The sequence below is a fragment of the Sesamum indicum genome, linkage group LG2 (assembly GCF_000512975.1).
Source record: "Sesamum indicum cultivar Zhongzhi No. 13 linkage group LG2, S_indicum_v1.0, whole genome shotgun sequence".
NCBI lineage: Eukaryota > Viridiplantae > Streptophyta > Magnoliopsida > Lamiales > Pedaliaceae > Sesamum > Sesamum indicum.
This window is the reverse complement of record NC_026146.1, coordinates 6,543,589-6,550,431: the sequence shown is the minus strand read 5'-3', so window position 1 is coordinate 6,550,431 and position 6,843 is coordinate 6,543,589.

The window sequence follows — 6,843 nt, the reverse complement described above, 5'->3', positions numbered from 1 at the left end:
AATATTAAAAATGAGGAATATGATATACCTCAGAATTTGGATTTATTAAATAGATGGACAATTCCAAAAGTTGAACCGAGATTAATATATCAATTAGGAACTTTTGAAAAATTAGGATTAAAACAGGTAGTAAAAACTACTGAAGAATCTATCTCATTAGATAATGATGAAATGATAATAAGATTATTATCTGAAAAAGACATTAGTCATTATAGACAAACACATAAATTTCTACATATAGGACTTGTACAAATTGCATTTAAACCTTTGACTTTAGAAGGTTTACCAGAAAGTTTTATTGCAGCTTTAAGAGATAGTAGAAATGTAAATTGGAAACAATCACTTATGGGCATAATACAATCTAGTCTGGCACATGGACCAGTTTATTTTAATGTATATCCAAATTTACAATTATCTTTATCTGATATTAATATATTAGATGCCTTAACATTAAATGTTAAAACTCATGGTTATGATTATATGCCTGGAACAGAAGTAATATGTATCTGTTATAGAATATATTATAAGCCTTTATTTACATTAAATCCACAATGTAAAAGGATTGATAAATCAAAAAATGAAACTATATTAATTGAGACTAATTTCAGTAATTCAAATATTACTACAAGAAGACCTATTAAATGGGAAGAAATAACTTTTCCAGAAAACTGGATAATTGAACAAGCTGTACCTAAAAGGCCACAAATACATGATCATAATAAAATTATAGATATTCTTCAAAATAACGAAGGAACTGTAAATATCAAATTTGAAACAAATTCTAAATCATTACTATTTCAGAAATGTAACTCAATGAGATCTTACATATCACCTATAGATTATAGGGTAGAATCTCCTATGCCTTCTAGAGCCTCTACTTCTCAAATAAGAGAAACAGAAATATTTACTCCTGTTACAGAAAAATTATATATCAACAGACAAAATATTGTAAGAGAAGCTAATAATCAAACTCAGGATAATAGTGAGTTAGAACCGACTATGTCAGAAATGGAGTTTAATATTTAATGGATTATAGCTCTATTATAGATTTTAGTCCTGGCTCTCCAGCCAGAAAAATTATTTCAGAAGAATTTAAAGATGCAGGTTATAGCCAATTCAGAGAATGGGTTTTTCAAAGCTTTGATAAGCAAGAAATGTTATATTTTCAAGATGAATTTTATAAGATTTGCAAAGAAAAAAATGCTTTAATTCCTTTTGCGACATGGTTTATTGATACATATGTCAAAAACTATATTTCTGTTATAGAAAGAAATTATAGACTAAAATCAGGGAAAGTTTATCAAGGTCTTTACCCTCCACAACAGTCTTTTCATATTGAAAAGAATGGAAAAATTCATAATTTTTCAGCCTTTTCTAAATTAATAGAAACAGACACCCTTACAGTAACCTGTAAGCATATTAATAATATGTTTGAACAACAAAATTATACAAATTTATTCCTCAATATTTTAGGAGAACAAATACAATCAATTCATAATAAAATTGAAATGATTATTAAAGCTATAAATTAAATACAACCGGTCATAATAGAAACAAAATCTGAGGAAAAAGAAGCATCTCCTAGCTTTCAGCCTCCTCCAGTTATATCTGATTTCAAAATAAGACCAATACATGAATTAGAAAAAATGCTTGAAGAAAAATTCAGTAAATTGAGTATAAAAACTCTTGATAAGGAGTTACAGTATGAATTGATAGAAAATACGGACCATAAACAAGTTTTTAAAAACCAAATCAATAAAATTACTAACAAATGGGTTGATAAACCTATTCAAAGTAAATTCTATTATAATAGACCAACACCTATGGATGTTTTACATGAAGAATATACTGATACAATAGACATTAGTTATTCAGGTAATAAGATTTATGAATGGAACATAGATGGATATTCTAATAAACAGATTTATAACACGGTACATAGAATGCTTATGTATTCCACTATTTGCAAAAATAGTAATAATTCAGATAAAACTATTGCAGCAATGATTGTTGCTGGATTTACTGGACAACTTAAAGGATGGTGGGATAATTATCTATCTCAACAAGATAAAGATAGTATTATCAATACTGTTAAACAAGAAAATAATAATTTAGTTGAAAATGCAGTTTATACACTTGCTGTTAATATTATTGAACACTTTACAGGAAGATTTAGTGATAATAGTGATACTATTATAACTTTATTGCAAAATTTAAGGTGTAAAACACTTTCAGATTTTAGATGGTATAAAGATACTTTCTTAAGTAGAGTAATGGAATTACCAGAATGTAATAATATACACTGGAAATCAAAATTTATTGATGGTCTACCTAGTCTATTTGCAGAAAGGATTAGGAAAAAATTAAGAAAAGACCAGATTAATATTCCATATGAAAGTTATACTTACGGAGCTCTAATAGATACTTGTATACAAGAAGGATTAGCTTTGTGTAATGAAATAAAGCTTAGTCAACAAATTAAAAAACAAAACCTTGATGAAAGGAAACAATTAGGACAATTTTGTCAACAATTTGGTTTAGAAAATCCTACTACTCGTAAGGACCATAAAATTAATAAGCCTTGTAAATCAAAACATAGAAAATATTCTCAAAAGCATATAGAGAAAAAGAATAATCTATAAAGGTTTGTGCCAATGTTTATAACACTGATATCCCGCACTGGTTTATACACTGGTTTTACTATTTTGGTCCCACTCCAAATATTTTACCTGAGAAAATAAAATTCTTTTTTGATAAATGGGTGGATATTTCACCACAATTGATAAAGAAACAAGAAGCTAAACTGTTCATAGAGGGAATAGCCTCATGTTTCTTCTTCATTGAATTTTCAATACCTTGGATCTGGAAATGGACGCCAGAAATTGGTCAGACAGAGGCTGGAATTCCTTGCTTATACAGAATATCCCATATAAAATTTTGGGATAAAATGATGAAAACTGATCCTAATACAAAGGAAATATTTGGAAAAGAGACAATGGATCTCCTCCAGACGAAAATTAGCGTCTATGAAAATCAAAAAGAAGATATTGCTACCCCATCTCCTTTCGATCATATCTCAAGGAAATTCAAAATGAAGTCAGAATTTCTGACTAAGGAGCAGATGGTTGCTGCATATGTGGAAGAGATGAAAAAGGACCTTATGGCACATTTTGGGGAGGATAATAAATCCACCAAGTCAGATTCAACCATGGCATCCGAATTCATGCAAGATGCTCAAGATCCAAATGATGTGGAATTTGAGGATATTTTTGAAGCTATCAAGGAAACCTTGGTAGAAAAAATTCATAAGAAGGATATGGAAGAATCTTCCTCAAACCAGGCAAGAACTGGGAGAAAATCTGATTAAAGAAGGTATCAATGCATGATTATCAGTGTCAAATGACGCATTAATAAGCAATTAATAAGATGACGTAATCAATGACGTCAAAACAGACAGAAGGCCTGGAATCTCGGCTTTTCTACTATTCATTTTTTACTTTTAGTTCAATTATTATTGTAACTGTAGCACTTTTTCCCGAAATATCGGTCTTATACTGTGTAATACACGGTTTCTACTGTAGTTTGTAGGGTTAGGCCCCTGTAGAATAGGATCCCCTGCATCCTATAAATGCAGATGTTGAAGAGCGTTAAGGGCAGAACCTTGGAAGAAACCTCTCTTTTGTTTTCTCTCTTTCTCTTCTGCTCATGTGTTGAGCAATCTTTTCTCATTGTAAATCTATATATTGAAATAAAAGAAGTTTGCTACATAAGGACTACTGTAAGTTTTACTCGCTTTATTTTAATTTCTGTATTTTATTTATTATCTTATTTTATTGTTCATGGATAGCCTTATAGGCTAACCGATTCATGTGTTGATTCCTAACTGTTAATTACACTAGCATGAATTTGGCATCATGAATAATTAGGACTCATCCAATTTATAGGTTGGATAATAATAACTGGCCTTGACATAAAAATTATGTTCTAAATATATGGCTCCTGGTAAGACCCCGGTCATAGCCGTGTTGAAGGCGTTTTTAGGGGCAGTTTGGAGTATTATATTTGGATATAAATTTTATGAAAGGCTACCGGTTATTCATTATCTTGTAAAATCATCCTATCCCTGCCTGATGATCCTGTTTGTAATGGTATCAGAGCCAGGTTGTAGTAATTAATATGTTATGGATCAACACATGACTTTATTCATGCATCACATGAATAACACTGATATCCAATTTATAGGTTGGATAATAATAACTGGCCTTGACATAAAAATTATATTCTAAATATATGGCTCCTGGTAAGACCCCGGTCATAGCCGTGTTAAAGGCGTTTTAGGGGCAGTTTGGAGTATTATATTTGGATATAAATTTTATGAAAGGCTGCCGGTTATTCATTATCTTGTAAAATCATCCTATCCCTGCCTGATGATCCTGGTTGTAAGATGATGATAGTTGAACAATTCTAATTATTATTTTATTTTACATATAATGAAATTAAAAAGTTTAATCAATAATTACGATATCTTAAAATCCGGGCACGTGAATCATACGAAATTTAAATATAAACAAGACTATGTCTATTAGATCATATCGGACGGTATGATTTAAAATCACATGATCTGATTCAACGATACACTTTTTTGAATGATTACTCTTATGTTTCGAGTACGATATCTCGACATCCGTAAATCCAATAAGTCTAAAATTTTACCAAATGTATTTTTTGTATGTTTTATCATATCTAACGGTCTGATCTGAATTTTGATGGCCAGATTAACCCATGTTGTTCAACAATATAAGATGATAGTTATATCAATGTTATATTGACATTTATAAATATATAAATTTTGCAAATTATGAATATATATTTCAATTTCAACTATATCTATATAAATATTTTATGATGTATGTCTCATGATTTAAAATAATAATAATAATAATTATTATTATTATAATAGTAATACTAACAATAATAATAAGAATAATAATAATAATAATATAATAACAACAACAACAATAATAATAATAGTAACAATTATAATAATACTAATACTAATAATAATAATAGTAGTAATAATAATAATAATAACAATAATAATAATAATAATAATAATAATAATAATAAATAATTATACAAAAAGTCAAAAATAATCTTTCTCTCTCTTGTTATCGTTCTTCTTCCTCCTCCTTTCTCACTTTGTGTTTCTTTTCCATTCCTTCTCCTCTCTCAATTCTTCCCCAAATCTCTTAGAACCCTAACTACAAACTCAGGGCAACAAGGACAGCAGGTCGGCAACGAGGACGGGGACGAGTACGGCTTCCATCTTTGTCCTCTCATTTTTTCTCCAAACCCATCTCTTGGAACCCTAGTGTCGTGGTTTCAGGTGGAAACACGATTTTAGTTGCGGACCGAATGATGATGATGGAAAAATTAGACTGTTGGATCAAAAAAGGGGATCAGATTGGGGAAATATCAGAAATTGGCTCCCCAGACGACGTCGTTCTGAATAAGAGCGAAGAATTGGAAATTGGGGGAAAAATTGAGAGATTCAGCCCTAATTAAGATGATCGCATGGACACGTGGAACGCCAGGATTACATGAAGAGATTCCCTGGCAACAGCAAGTCACCACTGTGGAGAACGACAACAGGACGTGCTCATTTTCATTTTTGTTTTTCTGTTTTGTTGTTTTCTTCCTTAAGCTGCACCTATGTAATGGAGTTGTGGAGGTGTGAAGCATTATCTTTGGAATGAATGAAATTAAGTTCTTCTTTTCTCATCCTTAATCTCTTCTCTTTTCCTCATCCCCTTTTGTATTCCTCTGTTATAATACCAGTGTATGACATTTGGCCTCAGAGCCATAAATCCTCAAACCTAAACAAACCAAAACATAACAAAAAAACGAGAGAGTAGTGAAACCATGGCTGACGGTACAAGGATGAAAGAGTTACATGAAGCTCAGAAAAATTAGAGGCCATTCTCATGGATGAAAAGGCAAGAAGGAAGGCTAGTGAAGATGAAATTTACAGCAGATTGGACCATTCGATAGAGGTCCAAGAGGGGTTACAAGCATCAGTATTAAACATAGAGCATAGTCTTATTGCTGTCCAGCAACAGCTCCAGAGCATTGTGGAGCCACTCCAACAATACAACAAAAACAAATCCATCCTTGGGGATGGGTTAACTGCTACAATGGAGAAAGGGTCATCTTCTAGAGTAGTTATTCATAATCCTGTGAGGACAGAAAACAGTAGCCCGAAGAGATTTGAACATCAGCATTCTCAGCATACAAAATCCTATGGTGCATTGAAGAAGATGGAATTCCCATATTTTGAAGGAGAAAATGAGAGGGCATGGGTGAGGAGGTGCTCGAGGTACTTCCAGCTGATACTTGTTCCTGAGAACCAAAGGGTGACACTTGCTTCAATTTATATGCAGGGAAAAGCAGAGTTATGGTATCAAGGATACACTGAAAAGAAAGAATTCAATTCCTGGGATGAGCTGGTGGTGAGTGTGCTAGACAGGTTTGAAGATTTGGATAGTGAGAGAGTGATGACAGAGTTTAATAAGTTACAACATGAGACCTCAGTTAATGCTTATCTGAAAAGATTTGAGGAACTTAAAGACCAAATGTTGATATTCAACAAGAAGCTTGGGGAGGATTTCTTCATGATGAAATTCATAAGTGGTCTCAAGGAGGAGGTGACATCTTTTGTTTCCACATGCAATCCTACATCACTTAATCAAGCTGTAAACCTAGGAAGAAGGCAAGAGCACACAGTCAATGCAATTCTTAAAAGAGCACATCAACCCAATAGAAGCCAGCCTCCAAGGCCCCTTT